Genomic DNA, 23,867 nt, shown 5'->3' on the forward strand with positions numbered 1-23,867 from the left:
GAAAAGAGTATAGTGTTCGCACAATATTTGTTTTTGTTAACAAGGGATGTGATTTGCAAATAAATCGAATGGGCGCCCGCCTGACATTAATGGTCGCTTTGGCATGATATGCGAAGCAATGATATTTATGGGACTGTTGAGTTAGGTTGGCGAGGCCGCGTTTGTCAAACTAACCGTGGCGAAGGCTGATAAGAGCTGAGTTGGATATACAATTGCAGAAATGCACGATTGATGTGAGAATGACATTTAAGGGCAAAAACCTAAACCTCGGCAGATGAGGAATAAAATTCCTTGTCGTGAATGATTCTCAATCTTGGTGGATTAATTTTTTTGAAGATTTCTGCCAAAGAGAGTTTTAAAATTCAGCCGTTATTTCGTGATTTTGGCTTTCAAAACAAACATATGTAGCATCTGTGCAGCAAAACGAAACCTTCAATTTAATGAATGAATATTTTGTGTAGAATCATAAACATAAAGTAATTGAATTTCGAAAATATGAAGGGTGACAGAAGAAGATGCCTATATTGTAGTGAAAGAAATTATTGTTACTATTATTGATCCCTGTAATGCTTCTAGAGACCACTATATGGATGCCACTCGGTATCAACGGCGGTTGTTCTCATTTCGGATGTTACTGGAGGGTGTTGTACCACTGATCCAACGTGAATTTTTCGTCTCCATTACCGCGAGGCGGCGTTCATTGTCTTTAACAGTCAACCTGCAGATTTTGGATTTGAAACGTTCGTTGATGCGTTGATCAAAAGAAAACTATTAAAAGGAAAGGTTTCCGTTTAAACTATATAATTTTATTTATGTTGAGGTAGCAAACACGTGTTTCGGACACAACATGTATCCTTCTTCAGTGCTTATTTTGTAATGATTGTTGATCAAAAGGATGTTAGTTGTGGAAGCCCACTTCATTCAAATTGCGCTGATGCGTAAAGCAATTTCGTGTTGCACTTCACCATTGGTTGATAACATTGTTCCGAGGTGCTTAAATTGCTCAGTTTTGGGCAGATCACTGCTTTCGGCAAATTCGGCTTTGTTTGCCGTGATTTGGACGATGTCGCGAACATTCGTGAATAACCATCGAATGCGACTGTAATTTGAATATTTTGCCTTTCTCCATATTGGAACTGTCGTGATTTCTTGTCAGTCAGATGCTGTTCTACTCTTCCTAGTAACATGGTTAGAGGATTTAATGGGCGGAAGTGTTGCGCTCCAGCTTTGCGCTTTCAAGAGTTCTGCTGCGTCAGTGCCTGTTGGTTTTCCTAATCTCATTCGTGTGATTGCCTCTTCCACTTCCAGGGTACTGTCAGTTGAAATTGCAAATGATGGCTTGAATGGACAATTTCCTTCATTGAAAAGTGCCAAAGGCATTCCCGTCATCTGCGGTTCGCGGTTTTTCACTCAGTAAGCAAAGTACTGCTCTTGTCATTAACACCCAGAAGTGTTCGATATCTTGCTCATATTAGTATCTGCTTTTGACTAATCGATATAGGTCTCTCTCGCGTCGTTCCGAGTGCCCAGTTCATCGTGAAAATCTTTGTTTTGGATCGCTCAGGTTCCGGCTGGCATTCTTATAAATTTGCGCGCAATTTATGATAAAGGTGTTTCTTTTCACGGATCTTCATTTGGATATCTGCATTGCAGATGCATTTGTCTTAGTGCATAGACTGCTTTGTGGATCGTATTTTTGGCTAGATTCCATGTTTGTTCAGGGTTCATAATGGTCGACAATCGCGTAGTCGCTCTAGTTGTGAAAACGTGGTACTCGCTGATATCCTACCATTCGTCAGACAAACGGGGTATAGTGGAAATAGTCCACTATTCTGTTTTTTATGTAAATTTTAAGCATCCCAAAAATATAAAACTTGACCGTGAAGGTCCGCCCGCAAATATTGAAGCTTAACTCAAGCGTTCCGTCGATACGTGCTTGTACGCGTTTGTGCTAACCAGGCTCGGCAATGAAGCGGTGTTTTTGAACATTTCAGTCCCTCACGTGCCATTTTGCACGTTCTTGCACGTGCCGTTAAACCGTGAGCTCGTACCGGAACCTAAAAGTCAAATAAATATTGGAACATCGCGTGAACCTAGCGGAAGATAAAACGGGACAAAAGCTGGAAACAAAAAAAGATTCAACCGCGCGCGTGGAGCCGTAAAACTTGAGACCCGAATATCGCGATCGAGAAGGAAGATCTAGGACGGATTACATCCTCACTCTATGCTGCTCCTGCCAAATATTCATGAAGCGTCGCCTTTGGGGTTCCCATCCTATTTTGACACCCTCAGGCGATAACATTGGACGACGCCCTACGCTTACTGTGAGTCTTTCGAATTAGAGTGAAGAAAGGGAAGACGAAGCTTTCGAATCATAGATCTATTTCATATCATTAAAGTTCAAAAATTCAATTACCAAATAAGAAATTCAAAATAAGTGGATGATGATTTGGGAGCCTCGCGACTGCATCAAGATCAAGCCTTTGCCAAAGCAAAATGGTATAACTGATCACGACGAGCCGAACCCACTTCTAAACCGAACAGCGATTAAGGGGAAAGAAGAATAAGAAAAAAAATAAAGCAAAATAAAGGAAACTCAAATTAAAACATTAAAAATAATGAGAGAGAGGCCTTAGAGGTTGTTTTACAGAAATTGTCTTAAACGAACGACGAATTGTTTCTATTACAAATATTGATTTTTGCCTCCATATAACATGTCCAATGTTTACACAAAATTTCTCGTTGCTGATAATTTGTCTATAATCTGAAACTGTAGAATATTGAATTGCACAAAATATCGAAGATGCCCTTCACCCTGCTCTTATCTTATTCCAGAATTTAGTAGAATATCGAAAACTCGGTAGAAATTAATTCTAGAAAATTTTTAAAATAGAACATTTCTTTCGATTGATAAAACAAAAACATCAAAGTCGACTCTTCTTATCCCAAACATGCAAAAGGTCGGCTGAGATTATGGTACCAATCGACACGATCGACAAAAGAAAGAACTTGAAATAGTACCGGAATACGTGTCACCTTCCTTGAAAGACGGGAATCAGGAGCAGATAAGAAAGACAATAAGCTCGAAGCACAATGTCAGTCAATCTACATTCGATGAACACTCCCCTTACCAAATGTGCAGGCTAGGTCCCTACTTCCTTGCCACTTCCCACGGTTTTCATACAACCGCGGTGGATTTCGTTACAACTTCAAATTTATCGGTAATCACCTGATATGATTCTTCTGACCGCTGCTACACATGAGCTATCGAATTCTTCTGTTGAATTCTTTAAAATTCGAGAAATTCATGAGATCGGCCGTTTTTCTACTTCCTAGTATTTTCACACAACTTTGGTAGTTTATCGCTAATCACCTGGCCACCGCTGTTCGAAATATTGTTCTTATTGCCATTTTTACACATGAACTGTCGAATTCTTCACGTTTTCCTTAGCTTTGCTCCTCCGTTGTACCGTGCATTCGCTGCCACTCCAAACTTAACTCATACAACTCTTGAATAAAACCATGCATAACGTTTCGTCTTAGTCAAAAACAAATGCCAGGTATGCATTTAGTAATATGCAACATAGTCAGGTCTATGTGAAAACAACAACAACAAAATGTTAATGATAATTTTTGAAATATTGAAAAATTTCTGTTTTGTAAATAAAATTGCCAAAAGGAGAATAAAAATGATTTTAAAGTTTATCATCATATAATCATCATCATATAATATCTTAAATTAATTGAATGCTGTAATTGGAAATTTGGAAATTGAAAGGAGGGTAATGGAGTTGCCGAAGGAAGTTAAGTAGGAGAAAGGGTCAGGACAAAGCGAATAAAATGATGTGGATGCTCCGAAGTTGCGGACGGCGCAAGTATTCGAATATAGTGTTATACGATACCCAACGTAATACATGAAGCACTTTATTTTTACAATCATTTTTTTGACAAACAACCATTGATGAGATATTCGGTTCACATAAGTGACTGCCAAAAAAAAGTGAGAATCAAAATAAATAGGAAGGTACATATTATTAGGAATTATTAAACATAACGCTATTTCAAATTGACAAAAGCTTCGCCAGAAAGAGCAACGCGAATCTGGTAGCCTTTTCCGCCATCAGCTAGGTTAGATAAGTGCCCTAGTTGTCAGTTATGACTATTATTCAGCAATCCTTTTTGAATCTAGAGTAGTTTGGTTTGTGTTAAGAAGAAATATATTACATTCAACAAAAAAATTTATTATCCATCTGTCATGAACACGGCATTTGTGCACGAACCGAGGGCCGACCTGTACCTTAGGTCAAGAAGTCTTGCGTTGGTGTGCTAGCTACTGTGATAACTTAGCATTTGTTTTCGATATGCCGTTGTACGAAATATGCTTGTATGCTTAGCACAGTGGAACGGAATAACGGTTCTTCAAGTAACGCATACTTTTCGCTCAATGCATCCATTATTATAAAGCAGTACGGCAGAGACAAAGGAGGGTCATAACGAGAAACCGATCAATACACTTAGTCAGCAATCCAATTTTCCAGTAAATGCGATAGAAATTGAAAATAATAAAATATAAAAAAAGCAACTGTTACTTCTTTGGATTTGAAAATCATAGCAATTGCCGGGAACGCTTCCAAATCCTAAGTTTAAATTATGTTGCTTCAATTAAAATCGCATCCTTCCTTCACTTTGATCGCCAATGCCCTAACTCATCAAAATCGTCACCGCGAAAATACCAAAAGATCAGATAAAACAGAACAGCACAGATGAAGTAATTTCTGAAGCTTCACCAAAGGAATCACCCACTATTTAAGCAACCCTAACTATTTTAAACTGTAAAAACCAAGATTCTCCCCCTCCCCCCCCCCCCGCTGCTGGATTGGCCTGTCAGGTGGATGATCACTATACCAACAGTGATAGTCAGAAGGTTTTCTACGTTATCGCAGACGAAGATACCCAAGATGCTCTTCTAGTCCATTATGAGTTTTGAGGAAGACACGTGAATCGAAAGGAATGATGTTCGAGAAAATTGAACAGCTGTTTTAGCGCTAATGCTACCATTATTAAACGTCAGTTTTCTTTCAGAAGTTAATTTCGAGACCAGGATAAAAGCGGAACAAATTGAATCTTCCGCTAATATTCACTTGTCAAACTGAAGAAGCACCCTAACACCATCGCTAACAAGATTCTGTTACATTGAAAACTCAGCGGCTGAAAAGAGTTGACTCCTGAACCTCGGAAAGGTGTCTGTACTAGCATCAGTTTGAAAATTGTGCTACTGTTTGTAAATAATTAAATTAATATTGATGAGCACTCCTAAAAAGTTGCTGTTCAACTTAGTTTAAATTAAGGAAAGAAGTGTAAAAGTAAAAAAAAATTGTTTAATGCTAAAACAGAAAATTTGTAGCAATGGCATGAAATTATGAACCTAACACGAACCCATAAAACATTACCTCCAAAGTTGCTATGATGCATGGGGGCAGAAGCCATTTCAAATGTCTTTTGAAAATTATAACAATTTTTTTTTGCAGTAGTTCAGCGGTACGTTTTCTCCTACTTTCAATTACGGCAAAAAAAAACTTCGTAAAAATAACGAAACAAATTTGGATGAAATACCAAAGGGCTCGCAAACTGCCTTATAAAGCCCAGTTTCACTTTTCATTAATGCGCCCAATAAGAAAAACAGGAAGAAGATTTTACTGCCAAAGCTCCAAAAACAAACAAGCATATGTTACTCTTTTAATATCACCCTCTTTGTCTTTTCAAGAGCATGGGGGAGATCTTGGAGAGTACCAGCCTCATTTCACTAAGGAAGTCGTAAGGTGAGGACCACCCGTATTTAGCGAGTTCATTCTAGGGTTGATGCGATAGCAAGAGTCGTGGACCTAGTTCAGGATGTTATGATTTTCAGGCAGCTTTGTGCGGTGGTGACGCTTTCTGTCAAAAATATTTCTCATTTATCCTTCTGAGACTGGGTTAAGGGCATTCAGAGAAGAGTACATTATCGTCGATGGTGGCATGTTGAAATGTCGCGAATTTCACGCCAGCATTCTTTGGTATAGCAGCTCACGTCAGAGAGTTGCGGGTATCGAAAGATATCACACCCTTAGATCATTGACGTAGACGAAAACAGACTTCGTAAATAATCCGGATAAATTATTTTATTTTTTGCAAATGGTATTTTTAATAAAACAGTTTCAGATTCTCAAAAGTCAGCTCCTCCTCCACTGTTGGAGGATGATAGGCGTCCTGGCAATACGCTGCTTTGAGTGTGCGTTGCAAAATTTTCGTTGGACTTCGTGCATTGTACTTTGCAAGAACATCATACACAGTCGATCTCGGGTACCCGCATGGCCGAATGATGTTTGTCGAGCGTCCTGCGCGAACCTTTCGATTATCGCGAGTTTTCGGTTATACTCTGCACTTAGTATGAACGTTGTGACTGTTTCGTGGTTATAATGGGGTAGTACACGCGCCAAACTATTTGAACACCAATCGCGACATTTACCAATCCGCCGCTCCCTGCATTTCCTTTTTATGGCATCCAATCACACAGTTTTTCCTTGGATATTCACTTTCCTTTTGGTTTTAAATTTCCGATTTCATCTAACAGAAGATTCTTGAGAAGCTTTGCTTGAAAATTTCATTTTGTACACCGTACGGCCTCAATCCAGAAGTTTTAACTACCTTAACTACCAAGTCAGTTAGTTCATGGCATTGCAACTACCAATACAGCCGTCAGCTTTTGCTCGATCAAATCTCACGCGCGGTGTACCCCTTCTCCCCGAAACCTCAACTCTGAAGACAAAAGGATTTAACCTGGACACGGAGACGTACATGGGCATGCCGCCGACGTCAAGCCTAAAGAAGTGCTCCTCTCTGTTCAGCACTTCATATGGACCCTCATATGGTGACTGGAAGGGCCTTCGGAAAGCATTCACGCGAACCAAGACGTTTGTGCAGACATCCAGATCTCTGGAGGTGTCAGCTCTTGTCGAAGAATGACGGGATGGCGGGGGTGATTTAAATCTTGCCACGGTGTCCCGGAGCAAACGCAAAATCCAGTGGTAGAAAGAGACAACCTGTTATCCAACACAGGATCGTTGGGGAATCTCAAATTCTCCCCGTATACCAACTCGGTGGAACTGGTGGCAAACTCGTCAAGATGGGCTGTACGTAGCCCAGGTGAAACGAAAGGCATGACTTGCGACCATGGGGAGTCATCGTGTGCCATTATAGCGGTCTTCAGTATCCTATGCCAGCCTTCCAGCATCCCATTGGATTGTGGGTCTTACGCAGTCGTCCGGTAGCGTTGAAGCCCAGCAATTTGCCCAACTCCGAGAACAGGGTGGACTCGAGCTGCAGTCAGTAATGACTTTAATTGGAACTCCATGACTTATGACAACTCAATTTAAGAACATTTATCAATTATTAGAAATCAATTATAAAACAATGTCATTTTTATATTTTTTATTCAAACGAGAAAAACTATTTTTCACACATCTCTAATCGCTGACTTTTCTCTAATATTCGACTGCTTGGGTTCTTAGCAAGAAGAATTGCGAACTCTTGGCCGCGTTCGAGAGAAGAATCCTCCGAAGAATTTTTGGCCCCCTACATGAGGATGGACGATTCCTTAGCCTACATAACGACGAAATCTATGAGCGATACCATGACCGTCAAGTTGCAGATAAAATCCGGCTCAATAGGTTACGGTGGACAGGTCACTTAATCCGTATGGATGAGGATGATCCCACCCGGAAAGTCTACAAGAGCAATATCTATGGTAGAAAAAGAACACAAACGACCGAATAATCAATTCTGCAGCGGAAACATCTCTTCATTTCGGCCATGTTGAGAATAGTAGAAGAGCTGCCATACAGTAGTCATTGAAGTGTAACTCTACATAATGCTGGGATTTGTGGTCCTTCACGTGATTGGGTTGACTGTTCGACTTGAGTCAAATCATTCGCGTGACTGAAGTTTTCAGCATTTGTGAATCAAAATCTAATAGCGCCTATCCATTTTTGAGTAAATTTCAGTTAGACTTTTGTCTATGGCAAGAATAAAAATGAGAGCGGTTTTTCAATTTTTTCAAAGATCTAATTAAATTAATTTCTATTGTTAAAATGCTTTACCCCAAATTGTGTGCAGGTGATTTTTGCCCAAAATTTTCACTTCCTTTATGCATCTTTGGGTGCAGTTGCTTTTGTTACTCACCTTTCGTCCTTTTCCTTCCTTTTCCTGATGATTAGACTACGATGCCCATTGTTTCTTATTACAACTGCCGCATGAACCAAGTAGAACCAAGTATGTTACAAGAGTGAGTTTCTGTAGACATCGCATCTAACTTCCCCAAATCCTCACTCACACCACCTACACTTTTTCACTCCATTCTTCCCCTTTGATTTGCGAGATTGCTATACCTTATTGCAACGTAGCTTTAATCGTCGGGAGCTTCGTAATCGTATCTTAGAATTATCTTTCTCTAATTTAACGACGTTACCGATAGTAATATTGATAATTTTCCGTGTAACTTTTCACTCAATTAAATCGCTCCCAATGAAAGCTTGGCGTCATTTTTATTTCATCATTCCGAAAGATTTAATCTCAATGGAAGCAACCATAACAACACCCCTGAAAAAAGCTCACGTGTGGAATTCAAATTGAATGTGTAATATTCAAATGGCCCAAAATACACGAGACAACTAAAAAGCATGCCGAATAGCTTGAGTAGATGCTGGTTTTTTTTTTAATAAATCTGATTAAATTGGGTAATCATGTTCTGGCCCTGAAATTAATTATGTAGGTGTGATTAGGGAGTGATGAATAAAACTAGCATTTTCCGATTTTGCTGTCACAGTTGGATAGTTGGTGGATACATGTGGCGCCGTGGCTTAGTTGGTTAAAGCGCCTGTCTAGTAAACAGGAGATCGTGAGTTCGAATCTCGCCGGGGCCTAGTCGATGAGGAAGCTGGGAAGCTTCTCGACCATTGTTTTATAAAATTTGAGATAGAAAATTGTTGATTGAATCAGGAACTATGAAAATCAATAATGTTGAATGGAATCATATTGTTTCCATAATCATCATGTAAACATTGGAAGCACAAGCTTCGGACCGTTGTTTTTATATTGAACACATCTTTATCAGCACAGCGTTGCCGAGCTTGAACAGCGAATTTAAGTTAATGCAAAGATACCTTCTTCAGGTGGCTTTCAATTTTTACTGTGTATCTTCTTTGTTGTCTACTTACTAAGTAGATTTAAAAGATTAGTTATGCATAAATGTTCTTATCAATTTTCAACTTTGATTATTAACTTAATTGTCCCTTCCAATTTCACCAACACCAATAACATGTACTGGTCTTCGGTTTTTAGTCTACTGGTCTTGAAAGTTATTGAGTTGGTAATGTTAAAATTAGTCCAGGTAACTTGCTTGTTATCAGCCAAGTCCATTCCGCCTAGAGCTTCACTCAACATTATCCTACCCGCGATGAATCTACTCCAATTTGTGCTCCTGATGTTTGAACTTCTTTCCGTGGAGTAAATTTATGAAACTTTTGCTAGTTAAGGACTCTTTGCATCATTGCCTCTGTTCCGTTTCAGTTCTGGAATAGTAGAATAGGGGAGCGCGTGGCGCCGTGGCTTAGTTGGTTAAAGCGCCTGTCTAGTAAACAGGAGATCGTGAGTTCGAATCTCGCCGGGGCCTTCACCGTTGATGGGCAGTTTGGGTCCATCTTCGTACAATTTTTCGCGGAGACAATCAGTCCATCTTCGGTACAATTTTTTGCGGAGACAATCAGTCCATCTTCGGTATAATTTTTTGCGGAGACAATCGGTCCATCTTCGGTACAATTTTTTGCGGAGACAATCAGTTGCTTTATGATTCACATGGATATTAGAGCTTATAGATGTAAATGACGAAAATCAGGCCTTACTATTGCGGTAATTCTACTGGTCAAGAGTAGTTAGATGAAAGGTACATATATGTTTCCTTTACGATTGGCATCAGAAACTCTGACTTCCAGAGTTTAAATGACATTCAGACATTCGAATTAGGAGTACACTGCTCTCCAAACTTACCTAGTTTTTCGTAATAAGTTGAAACTTTTCATAAATACGTTGCATTACTACTCTTTTTGGGTTTACTATAAAGTTAATCACATTTTATATTTCCTTCCAAGGAGGACCGAAAGTGTTTCTGCCGAATGAAACGTTCATATACCTAGTCTATAGTATACGACCCACTAAAATTATGTTCTGTCCTATTCTTTCTTCGGAGATCTTTCAACCGCTCCTCTTATATTGCATATTTTAGGTTGTAGAATAGGGGAGCAAGTGGCGCCGTGGCTTAGTTGGTTAAAGCGCCTGTCTAGTAAACAGGAGATCGTGAGTTCGAATCTCGCCGGGGCCTTGATCGTTTATGAGTAATTAGGGCTCATCTGCGACACAGTTTTTTTTAAACCTAGTCATTTACTTCCTAAATACATACGCGGGCATATTACTAAAACCATACGTGGACATATTCATAAGTACCTAAGTCTACCGGTTCATTGTGCTACTATTGTGATTATTTTAAGGGAGTTATCCCGTGTGAAGGCTGTTTTTTTGGCTTTTTTTTAGAAATTTTTTGTGAAAAACTGGAGAAACATACAAATGCGATTTATTAATATCTTGAGCGGGTATAGTAATTTTTCCAGCCTTATTATATAGTTAGTTGTTGAAATACAGAACAATTTATTCACCCATCTCCAAAAAAAGGTGTTTTTCTGCTGCCACGCTAGAGGCGCTGCCATCATCTTAGAGAAAAAAGCAAACGGCATTTAAGCGTAGAGACTTAACTACAGTCCGCAAACTAGGATTATTCAAAAATATTAAAAAATTAACTTTTGGTGCGTGTTAAACTTTTTTTTTTAATTTTGGCGCTTTTTCACGCTTTCTTCAATGAATAAAAAAAACTATTGAATAAATCACAATTATCCTAGTTTGCGGACCGTAGAAATATGTTCTGAATAAGTCGTGAAAATTTCAAAGAATTTCGTTGGATAGATTTTGAGCTATGGTGGCAGCCGATTTTCAATATGCAGTTTCGAGAAAAACGCATTTAAAAAGTGGAATACGATTTTTAGCCATAAAAACTTAACTGATCATTAATCTGCTATACCTAATCCATAAACCTTAGGTTTCTTGAAGAAACACATGTACGGCCTTGGCTTCAACTTTTGTCCTTTTAGCGAAATCATTCGAACGTCATTCGGACCGATAGATGCACGTTTTATTACGGCGATCGACATAAATCTGGCATGTGACTTATCACGTGTTTAACACCACAATTTTCGAATGACTTCGAATATCAAAAAAGCACTTTACCCATATATTCTACACAATATCTAGATACAATTGATACCAAAAAAGAAAATTCGATTCCGCGAATCCGACACACGGAATGACCCCCTTAAGGATAATAATATATCATCATACCAGTTTTTGCAATTATAGGTAATTTGTAAGGTTTTGCTATTTTAAATTAAAACCAAAAAACTTCATACTTTGTAATCTTCTGCTTTTTCGAAGATAGAAGGCTTGTTCCTCGAGCGAAGTATTCATATGCGTAATATATGCGACCAAAAAAATTGTCCTTGGCCGTTATCGAATATCTTCCATGAAATTTTCTTTTATTATAAATTTTGACTGATAAAATAGGGGAGCACCTGGCGCCGTGGCTTAGTTGGTTAAAGCGCCTGTCTAGTAAACAGGAGATCGTGAGTTCGAATCTCGCCGGGGCCTTCACTGTTGGTGGGAAAACTGGACCCATCTTCGGTATATTTTTTTATAAATATGCTTAGCTGATTGGTGAAGAATCGTGTCGACATACTCGCATGTTGATAGGTTCGTATCCATGAACCTAAAAGTTGCCAACTATAAGGCTATTGCGGTCATTCTACTGTAAGCCAAGTGTCGAATAGCTTCATCTCTGCGATGAGTGTTTGAAACTTTGGTTTTCAGAGCTTGAAAGATCACCTGACACTACTATCATAACTAACTCATAATGTATTTGTTTGCGCACATTAAAGGAAGCACTGGAGAATACATTTTAGTTGCCCTTGTGATTCGCTGCTGTGCCTCCGGAAATAGGCAAAGTGTTTCACTTGTGTTTTACCATAGTTCTCTTTGTATTTTCTTTGAGGATTAAGCCAATTCCTTCTTTCATTGTTACACCTCTCACAAACATTTCAAGCTCTCCTCGTAATGTCTTCAATTTTACCACATGGTACTGGCTAATGACTACTGACACTATTAACATTCTAATTCGTTCTATGAATGTGGTTTAATCATAACGGGTGGAAGGGAGGTGGACCTTCCAGCTGCAAGCTTTTGTAGCTTCAAATGGGCCTTGAATTACTTAACCCAGCTTCAGTGAAACTCCAAATTCCAACATTTGTCGCATCAACTACTATGCTAAATACTTTCATCACTATGATGAAAGGAATGCAAGAAATGTTGATGCTCTCTCATATTTGTTTGACTAGTATCTATCAGCAGTTGAATAGTCAGGTTGCTAAAAACATGTGGTCTGTCAAACCCTGCTTGTTTATTTTTTTGAAAGCAGGTGTTTAGGTGAAAGTCAAAAATGTGTCCTATAAAATTGGGATACTCATAGTTACCTATGTATTTGGCACTTTAAAGAAGGCTGATATCATTCGTAAGCTAAATTAGCACACTTCGTCCGCGCTTACTCCTTCGTTCGCCTTTTGTCCCATTCAGAAGTGGAGTCCTCTCGTCTCGATCGTTTCCGTCGTTTTCCTCGGTCTTAGTCCTGATCTGAGTAGTGTCGAGGAACTATCAAATCACCATCCAAAGTACCAAATCATCGTTGTTTCGGCCGGTTTTGGGTCGCCCCCGACCGACGAGGCCAACCCCATATCGATTTCAGAAGCCGTCATCTCGAATGTTATTATGATTCATTGTCTTTGAAAGTCGGACATCATTCAAAACCGTGAAATACGGCAAGGTGGACGACACTGCGATAAATTTTGGATTTGAGACATTTGTTAATGCGTTGATCATAAAGAACACCAGCTCTGGAACTCCACTTCATTTAAGTCGCACTGATGTGTGAAGAAATTTCATAGCATTGTTCACCTTTTTCTGATAGCCAATAGCAGAACATTCCCGTTGGCAGTGTTAGGGGCTGTTCCATTGGGATCGGTCGTCATATATTCTGTTTTATTCAGATTCAGTTTGAAACCGTGCATGAGACAATCATTCACTTTTTGGACAAATTTCTGGTAAGAAGATAGGAAAACGTGATTTGCATTGAGCAGTCTGTAAAGCTCTGAACGTTGATGTCCACGGCAACAACAAAAGAGTTTTAATATATCTGCCACACTTTGAACGTTAATCTTGGGATTGCGATAAACCAATTTGTCCTAGCGCATGAGTCCTTTCCCACTAGGTATAGCCGCAAAGCATACAAACTAAATTTGCCTGGTGCACGCTCAAAAGTTTTCTCTAGTTTCAGGAATACAATATAGAGAGCACGAAGCTTCTGACGTTTTTTTCGCAGCGGGTACTGTGTCTGTAGTTCTACAGTTCTTATCTCAAATCTGGCCTGCTTCGCTGTAATGTGGGCGATGTCTGGAATACGATTGGCAGGAATGCGTTCAAACATTTTGTAATAATGGGGCTTCTCCTCACGCACGTCTAACCTAATTCAAAGACGGATTTAAGGGCAATTTTCAATCAATTTCCAAAAATATAATAAAATATTAGTATTAACTTCGTTTGGACAGATACCGTTATGGATGATATTTTCAGGTCTAGATGCCAGGAAGCACCAACATTTTTTTTTAGATCCTTCGACTGGATAGTTTCCGAGAATTATTTTTTTTAAATACGTGACTAGCCTCTAATCGTCCCTCTCTACAGTTAATGTCAAAACATCGTTTCTGAGAAAAGTTCGTGGGAGAGAGAAGTAGACAGGCAGATGTCAGGTGGCATTGATTTGGATGTGGAGGAAGAAGTGTTCTAACTGAAGATCAGCTGAAAGCGGATCGCTGGACGGCAAAAGCGTTAGCAACACCAACTCCATTTGTTCAGTAGGGGCGACAGATCATCGCCAATATCAAAGACAGTAAAATGTAAAACACACGGAAGGCCAATAAATGCACACGGAAGGCCAATAAATGCCTGCTCAATGTGTAATTGAACATGGACTCATAGAAAATAGGACCCGCATCCGAAGAAATAGCCTTTCCTTCAGCCCAAGAGAGTAAAAGTAAGAAGTTTGGATCGGAGAAAGCATATGCCTTAAGGGGAGGATCGACAAGCGAAATGAAATCGAAAGGGAATAAATAGAACAGAAACATCGAGTTTACCAACAAAAAAGCAAAGACGAATCTCCCCAGAAGCAATTGTTATCTACAGCAAGGGCGATCTGTCATATGTGGAAATAATTAAAAACATCAAAGCTGACCATAAAATAAAAACCTGAGTGAAATTTTAACAGGATTCAAAAATCCCAGAATGGGGACTTTATGTTTAAGCTGGAAAAAATCATGCATGGGGAAAATTGATAATTGTTTAAAAACTCAGTTGGAGAGAATATCGCGGTGCACGACCAAAGGCATGATATCTACATACAGTGTAAGGAAATCTGTGCTGTTATGAAGGAACAATTGAAGTTGGAGGAACTTGCGGAAGAGTTTACTGTCAATTTACTAAAAGCCCATGGCCGTTCCTAAACGGGAACTATGCAATTACCGGTGGCGGTAATGCAGAAGTAGTTGACAACTCGAAAAGTTCGAATTGGATGGGTATGGTAGTTTGTCGTTTAGGAAGATAGATATAGCATCAGCGGCACCGATTGGTCCGATCCATGCAGAAGGAGTGGGGGAACGGATATATTACCAAATATTCGAATAAAAAATCCGAATGCATTTTATCCGAAGGAAAAGAGTGACTGGATAGTCGGTATATTGCCGGAAGTCGCGACTGAATGCAATTTAGGAAGGCGGTGCCTGCAACGAGAATTAAGACTAATTTAGGTAAACCTCTATCATTGCGAATTCGAGATATAAATTGGCTTAATAAATCAATTTTCTACAGAGATTTTGACAACATTGTATAGGCCACAGATTCAACTGGTGGTGACGCTGTATTTATTTGAGAACATGCTTCTCACTTTTGTTCTGGACGCGCGCAGACGAACTTGAAAGGTTATTTTCGGTGACTTCAACGCTTGGGTTACACGAACGTCCTAGAGGACGGTAAGTAGAATCGATCAAAGTCAAAATGAGCGCGCCTATAAGAAAAAAACCTCTAGCTAGTCATCCAGCGGAGCAAGAGGGAATGCCTTAAACTCGTGGGGAAGCACCTATAAAGTCATGATGACACAGTCCGGAGACCGTTCATCTCCATAGATCGTACATGTTCTCTCTTTTTTTGTGAAAAATCATCGGAGGGTTATTTCGACAACCAGAAATGGACAGATATCTTCCAGCGACACGTGAATGTGACAACAATTCCCGCAGTAGCCAAAGACGAACTGCTAAAAATATGGGGTAGAATAGGCGACTATAAAACCGCGGGCCTGAGCGGCATAAAGAACATGATCGTCAAGCTCCTCGTTGGATCCAGACTGGACTTTTTAGTGAGTTGGTTGCTGTGTGCTTGTTTGAGCGGATATTCTCTCCATCATGGAAGCAGCTCGCACTATAACTAGAGCTGGTAAGTTTCCAGGTGATCCATCCTCCTACAGTTCCTATGTCTTCTGGACCCCAGGCCTGAGCGGCCTACCGAATGTGGCCCTCAGGCTCCTCGTTAAATACAGACTGGACCTTTCGCTAAGTTGGTTGCGGTTTCTTAGTCAGCCAAAAAATGAAACCTGCTGTTATCGGCTTTGAAAACATAAGCGAAAGGCTATGCACTCTGCGTTTGCGAGGTAAGTTTAGAAATATAAGCCTCATAAACGTTCACGCCCCCACATAGGAGACTGCAGAGTCGGAGAAGGATACCTTCTTCGAGGCAGTTGAGCGGACCCTCGAAGCCTGTCCCAAGTATGATATCAAAATCATACTTGGAGATTTCAACAGTCAAATAGGGAAGGAGCCCGTATTCAGGCGATATGTCTGCTCCCATAGCTTACATAGGGATACCAATGATAACGGACTGCGGTATATTCAGTTAGCAGTTTCGCACGAAATGGTTGTTGGAAGCACCCAGTTTGCGCGGAAAGCGGTCCACAAACATACCTGTGCCTCTCCAGACGGGACCACTTTCAACCAAATTGACCACGTGCTGATCGAACGCCGCCACCTCTCAGCCTTGATGAATATCAGAACATATAGGGGGCCAATATAGATTCGGATCACTATCTCGCTGGCATGGTGCTCCGAGCTCCAATAACAACATCACCCAGAATCCGTTCTGACAATCAGGTGAGAGCTAACACTAAAGCCATCTACAACACAGCCCTTCGCAACACCTATAAGAGGGAGGTCCTGGAGATGAAGCATCAACAAATGACACCAGTTGCACCATCTATTCATCGACTTTAAAGCCGCCTATGATAGCATAGCCAGGGTAGAACTGTACACGGCCACGAGAAAATTCGGTATCCTGACGAAATTGATAAGACTGACTAGGCTGACCCTGACCAACGTGCGAGGCCGATAAAAGCAGCAGGATCACTCTGAAAACCATTCGACATCGACAACGGTCTACGATAAGGGGATGCCCTATCATGCGTCCTCTTTTACCAGGCCCTCGAGGAAGTGATCCGTGATGCTGAGGTAAATGCAAGAGGTACGATCCTCTTTAAGTCCACCTAACTACTGGCCTATGCTGACGATACCAACATTATGGGAAGAACGACCCGAGACGTGCAAACTGCCTTCATCTAGATCGAGCAGGCGGCGCGAGATGTTGGACTGTACATCAATGAAGACAAGACAAAATATATGGTGGCAACGTCAGTACCGAAAACAAACCGACCAACAACATCAAACCGCACTGGTCTAACGGGAAGAATAAAAACAGAAGACTACAACTTTGAGACCGTTCATAATTTCTCCTATCTAGGGTTGAAAATCACAACCGATAACAGCTACGATGATGAAATCCGCGCACGGTTGTTGTTAGCCAACAGAGCCTATTTCAGCTTACAAAGACTGTTCCGCTCGAAACGTCTCACCATACGGTCAAAGCTCTTACTGTACAAGACTAATCTTGTCAGTCGTCATGTATTCCTCGGAAACTTGGGTTCTTAGCAAGAAAAATTGCGAACTCTTGGCCGCTTTCGAGAGAAGAATCCTCCGAAGAATTTTTGGCCCCCTACATGAGGATGGACGAATCCGTAGCCTACATAATGATGAAATCAATGAACGATACCATGACCGTCAGGTTGTGGATAAAATCCGGCTCAGTAAGTTACGGTGGGCGAGTCACTTAATCCGTATGGATGAAGATGATCCAGTCCAGAAAGTTTATAAGGGCAATATCTATGGTAGAAAAAGAAGACGAGGCAGACCCTGCCTAAGATGGAGCGATGGCGTAGGTCAGGACGCCAGACAGCTTTTAGGGATATCGAATTGGTGGACCTCGGCGCAAAACCGGGATGTCTGGAGTTCCTTATTAAGGCAGGCCTAGACCGGATACCGGTTGTTGCGCCGTTGATGATGAATAGCTTGCTGGTTTGGCCGAAAATACAATTCACGGAAAGGGTAGTATTAGCAAATACCACGTGATGGTGATCCTGGACTTAAGAAATACATTCATTTCAGCCAATTAGTGCATTAGTATACGGAAATACCTGGTGAGATTGGTATTCTTACCTATCTCTTTGTCAATAGCTTTTTAGCAGAAAGAAGGCTCAGGAGTACGTTGTCTCCGCGGACTCCATACTGAGTCCACTGCTGTAAAAAATCATGCACAATGATGTGTCTAATATTTCGGTGCGGGAAGAAGCCACAGTGGTGGACTGGCGGTTGCGAAGGAAAAAATGGGATCGGTCCTTTTCACAAAGTGCCATTGAAGATTACAGTCACACTACAATTGAAAATCGTACCATCACTTCCAAGTCGACCATCACCATACTTGAGAGTGATAACAGGCACGAAGCACAGTTATACTTATAAGCAGCTTATGCGGCATGATTACGCCAAGGATGATGCGTATCATAGAAGGGCCACGGTATACTTGTAGGCTGCTTGTAGCCGGGGTCATGGGCGTCATCTTATTCTATGCGACCCTAGTTTGACTAAAGGCACTACAGATCTCACTCAATACCCATAAACTGAGTGTTGCCTCCAGAAGGACCGCCCACATTTGCATGTTCAAGGTAGTATCTTTTGAAAACTTTCATCTCCTCCATAAAAAAAATGCGTGTGACGGACGGACAGTCGGACAGTAAACCGATTTTAATAAGGCTTTGTTTTACACAAAACCTAGAAAGACAGACAGACAATGTATCGATGATAATAAGGTTTTGTTTTCTACGAAACCTTAAAAACAATTGAAAGGAATGTAAAGTAGAGTCAGTTGAAAAGTATTTGGGTGCTTTCCTTGACATTCTTTTCGGTGAGATATACATGAAAACTCAGGTTTTCTTTGGCGTTCCATGATCCCGTATCGTGGTTGTATAAGATTGCTAAGCTTTCTGATTACTGGTTTGCCTAGTGTAATGAACTAATCAACATTATTATATAGATTTCGATTGTCTCTCTCTCTTGTCACAGGAATATAAAGATAGTCAGCATGGAACGTGATTCTAAAAATTGAATTTGACGCACTTTTTTGGTTTTTTTACTACGATTTCGTTACATACTCTACATTGAATTCTTTTGATTTTCTCGCTGCTTGCATTCTTCCAGTTTATTTTTTTGCTTGTTTTACTTTGCGGTGTAGGCGTGATCGTTTCAGCCTGTCGAATCAACGTTGTCTTACAACCAGGGAAACTCTCTCAATTTAACATTAGAAATAAAGGCATGTTTCATAGAAAACCTGATTGGTTCCTGGACAGACTGCATCGAACTGAAATTTAGAATGTCGCTGCTTTTGTAATGTAACAGTCCAAATAGAGTCCGCCTCTTAATTTCATACCGGAACTGTTATAAGCGAAATTCCCTCTCTTTTTTGACATCATTACTTTTAGTTTGACGTCTTTAAGGATGCTTTATATTCGGGGTCTTCGCCGTAGATAGATGATCTTCTATTATTCTGTATCATTTGAATGATATGCCGCCAATCTACAGATTTTAGTCATTGTAAATTCCGAATCCCCAAATGGCTCGAATTCTTGTCAATCTGAAAAAGGTGACACTCGGCACAGATATTTGTCTGTTGTACAGTGAAGGGAAGAGACAGTTTTTCCCATTAAGTTCTATTTTCAGTTACAGCTCCAGGAAGAAGTATTTATTATTACCATGGTGAATCCACCACTAATATCCGTTACAGAAGATCTTTTTTTAGTGCATCGATCCTTTTTTGTCCAAAATTCAACTCGTTAGATATTGCCTTACATCTGCCCTGTGAATACCGTGACCCCAAGTGCTTTCAAGGCGGAAGTGAGGTCGTCTGATGAATTACTTCCGCCTTGGATGAAACTTCATTTCTTGGCGAATATTTTGATTTCACTATGAACTTCTAAATTAGAGATGCTATACTAATATGTGTTTCCTTTTCTTTGCAGGTGAGATGTTAAATACTGGGCAATGAAATTTCCGATACGAAATAAGGGATATCTGAATTGCAGCAGAGTTCTTCGAAGCTATTTTCAGGATGAATGAAAATATTATGTATTCTACTACGAACTATCATAAAAAGCTATATATGTAGTTACACCCTGTCAATAACAAGTGAGTAACCACGAACAATCTTGCATCTTCATCAAATACCCAAAGAATCCTTGACCTGTCCGAATACAAAAGACCAATGGTTACTACAAAAGGGTCAATTGCGCGCAGTCGGAAACAATTAGGTTTTATTTTCGGTTAGTGACAATGAAGCTGCTGCATCATCTCAGTTCAATGGAGAGTTCAAAAATTTTATAGTTGGAAACGATCTTCATTGAGAATCCATCCTGTATCTATCCTTCAGCTTGGTAGCTACTGCGACTAGAACAAGAACGACAGATAAAATAGAACAGAAATCATATTATTACCCGGTCCGTGTCCGTTCAGCCAATGTTGGACACAATTGCAAGATGCACGCAATAAAAATATATAGTACAAAAGAAAAGCGATTTTTAGAATAGAAATTTATGATCCGAACGTGTAAAACTCAATTTCTATGCAATCTGAAATGTGGATGTGCACTCTCGCATTTTGTTATAGAATTCATAAAAAGTATTAAAGGGGGGAAATGCAAGGCTGAGAGGAAAACAGGACAAGAAGTGGAAACAGTGCAGTTTTGCTTTTTCTATGTTAAACCATTCGAAACTGCGAGGGTGGAATTGAATGCTTAAAAGTGGACAAGGGTTTACTATTTCCCTTGTGAATCTGATTCATATCTTTCGATTTCTCCAGAATTGTGCATTCACGTCACTACTGTAAATGAAGACATAAAGTTGGTGGAAAGATGCAGATATCAGCAATCCAATCCGGTCCTTTTGGTGTTCTTTGTTGCAGAACTTTTAAGAATATTCCTAAAAGTTTTGTTCATTTTGAAATTCAATTGTTGAATGAGGTGCAATAAAGAGAAAGTATTTTCAGATATTTCTGTAAAGTCCATGGGTAGACAAAACAGAATCCTTGGGTTCATTTGTTGCATAATTCCTTCAGCCCGCTTTTGTCAGTATATGCAAGTCGAAATAAGTAATACGTAAAGATTGTTCGAAGTTCGGATCATCATCATTAACGGCGCAACAAGCGGTATCCTGACCTACGCCATCGCTCCATCTTAGGCAGGGTCTGCCTCGTCTTCTTTTTCTACCATAGATATTGCCCTTATAGACCTTTCGGATGGGATCATCTTCATCCATACGGATTAAGTGACCCGCCCACCGCAACCTGTTGAGCCGGATTTTATCCACAACCGGACGGTCATGGTATCGCTCATAGATTTCGTCATTGTGTAGGCTACGGAATCGTCCATCCTCAAGTAGGGGGCCAAAACTTCTTCGGAGGATTCTTCTCTCGAACGCGGCCAAGAGTTCGCAATTTTTCTTGCTAAGAACCCAAGTTTCCGAGGAATACATGAGGACTGCCAAGATCATAATCTTGTACAGTAAGAGCTTTGACCCTATGGTGAGACGTTTCGAGCGGAACAGTCTTTGTAAGCTGAAATAGGCTCTGTTGGCTGACAACAACCGTACGCGGATTTCATCATCGTAGTTATTATCGGTTGTGATTTTCGACCCTAGATAAGAGAAATTGTCAACGGTCTCAAAGTTGTATTCTCCTATCCTTATTCTTCTTCGTGTTTGACCAGTGACCAGCATCACGGATCACTTTCTCGAGGGCCAGGTTAAAGAGGACGCATGATAGCGCATCCCCTTGTCGTACACCGTTGTTGATGTCGAATGGTCTTGAGAGTGATCCTCCTGCTTTTATCTGGCCTCGCACATTGGTCAGGGCCAGCCTAGTCAGTCTTATTAATTTCGTCGGGATACCGAATTCTCTCATGACCGTGTACAGTTTTATCCTGGCTATGCTATCATAGGCGGCTTTAAAGTCGATGAACAGATGGTGCAACTGTTGTCCATATTCCAACAGTTTTTCCATCGCTTGCCGCAGAGAGAAAATCTGATCTGTTGCTGATTTGCCTGGAGTGAAGCCTCTTTGGTATGGGCCAATGATGTTTTGGGCGTATGGGGCTATCCGGCCTAGCAAGTTAGTGGAGAATATCTTATAGATGGTACTCAGCAACGTGATATCTCTATAATTGCTGCACTGTGTGATATCTCCCTTGTTATGTATGAGACGGATAATGCCTCGTTGCCAATCGTCAGGCATTCATTCGCTGCCCCATACCTTGAGCACAAGTTGATGAACCACTTGGTGTAACTGGTCGCCTCCATATTTAACCAATTCGGCTGTAATTCCATCGGCTCCTGGAAACTTATGATTTTTTAGCCAATGAATTGCACGGACTGTTTCTCCTAAACTTGGTGGTGACAGTATTTGTCCGTCGTCTTCAGTTGGCGGGACCTCCAATTCGCCGATGTTCTGGTTGTTCAGTAGCTCATCAAAGTACTCAACCCATCGCTCCAATATGCCCATTCTGTCGGAAATCAGATTTTCCTCTTTGTCTCGGCAGGATGAGCATCGAGGTGTATAAGGCTTCATCCTGCGGACTTGTTGGTAAAACTTGCGCGCCTGGTGCGGTTGCTCCCTGTACTTTTCTAGTTCACAGACTTGTTGGTTCTCCCAGGCTTCCTTTTTTCGTCTGTGAAGTCGCTTCTCCGCTCGACGGAGTTCGTGATAAGTCTCTGCGCGTGCCCGCGTTCTTTGAGAATGCAACATTACTCGGTATGCGGCATTCTTCCGTTCCGTTGCTAGCTTACATTCATCGTCAAACCAGCCGTTCCGACTCCTTTTGCGGCTGGGGCCAAGTATGCTTGTGGCCGTATCCATGATAACGTTCTTCAGGTGATTGTGAAGGTCATTTGTTGATGCGTCATCTCCAGGTCCTCTGTTGACTGGGGTTATTGCGGCATCCATTTCCCTCTTATAGGTGTCGCGGAGGGTTGTGTTGTGGATGGCTTCAGTGTTCACTATCACCGGATTGTCAGAGGGGATTCTAGGTGGTATTGTTATTCGAGCTCGGAGCACCATGCCAACGAGATAGTGATCCGAGTCTATATTTGCCCCCCTATATGTTCTGACATTCATCAAGGCTGAGAGGTGGCGGCGTTCGATCAACACGCGGTCAATTTGGTTGAAAGTGGCCCCGTCTAGAGAGGCCCACGTGTGTTTGTGGACCGCTTTCCGCGCAAACCAGGTACTTCCAACAACCATTTCGTGTGACCCTGCTAATTGAATAATCCGCAGTCCGTTATCATTTGTTTTTTCGTGTAAGCTATGGGAGCCAACGTATCGCCTGAATACGGGCTCCTTCCCTACTTGGCTGTTAAAATCCCCAGGTATGATTTTGATATCATATCTGGGAGAGGCTTCGAGGGTTCGTTCTACTGTCTCGTAGAAGGTATCCTTCTCCGACTCTGCAGTCTCCTCTGTACGGGCGTGAACGTTTATGAGGCTTATATTTCTAAACTTGCCTCGCAAGCGCAGAGTGCATAGCCGTTGGCTTATGTTTTCAAAGCCGATAACAGCAGGTTTCATTTTTTGGCTGACTAAGAAACCTACTCCGAGCACATGGTTTACTGGATGACCGCTATAATATATGGTGTAGTGGCTCTTCTCCAGGAAACCGGTCCCTGTCCATCGCATCTCTTGTAGCGCTGTTATATCAGCCCTATATTGGCACAGGGCATCGGCTAGCTGCTCATCAGCTTCATCTCTGTACAGGGAGCGCACGTTCCATGAGAAAATGCGCAAATCGTTAATCCGTTGTCGTTGCCGGGTCCGTAGTTTTAAAGTCTGTCCTGTCCGAGGCTCCTGTTGTGGTTTCGTAACAAGTTGTTTTCCGTGTAGGGTTGTCAGCCCTACCCAATCCCCAACCTGGAGGACCAGTTGGTACAATTTGGCCCGTTTTTAGGCGCGGGAGACTCGCCTTCATCCTTCTCCGTCTGCAGCTTTTTGTTAGGAAAGAGCTCCCAGCGGTCACCACGTGGAGGTGGAGATAAGGTTTGGTAGTAGAGCTGTTGGTGTTGGTTCAGCAGGCATTTCCCAGGTTTTATGCTCCATCGTGGATACCAATCCACGTTTCGCCCTGGGACCTATACTACCCTTTGAAGTTCGGATGGTGTC

The 23,867-nt window shown here is 41.1% G+C and overlaps 4 non-coding genes across 4 annotated transcripts; all 4 read left to right on the forward strand.

Annotated features, from left to right (window-relative positions):
* The first annotated feature begins 8,883 nt into the window (after positions 1-8,883).
* On the forward strand, positions 8,884-8,957 carry Trnat-agu. Its single transcript has one exon. It is a non-coding gene; the product is annotated as a tRNA-Thr (tRNA).
* Positions 8,958-9,632: 675 nt separating this feature from the next.
* Positions 9,633-9,706, forward strand: Trnat-agu. Its single transcript has one exon. It is a non-coding gene; the product is annotated as a tRNA-Thr (tRNA).
* Positions 9,707-10,337: 631 nt separating this feature from the next.
* On the forward strand, positions 10,338-10,411 carry Trnat-agu. Its single transcript has one exon. It is a non-coding gene; the product is annotated as a tRNA-Thr (tRNA).
* A 1,299-nt stretch (positions 10,412-11,710) lies between these two features.
* Trnat-agu lies at positions 11,711-11,784 on the forward strand. Its single transcript has one exon. It is a non-coding gene; the product is annotated as a tRNA-Thr (tRNA).
* Positions 11,785-23,867: the final 12,083 nt, after the last annotated feature.

The sequence above is a fragment of the Hermetia illucens genome, chromosome 4 (assembly GCF_905115235.1).
Source record: "Hermetia illucens chromosome 4, iHerIll2.2.curated.20191125, whole genome shotgun sequence".
NCBI lineage: Eukaryota > Metazoa > Arthropoda > Insecta > Diptera > Stratiomyidae > Hermetia > Hermetia illucens.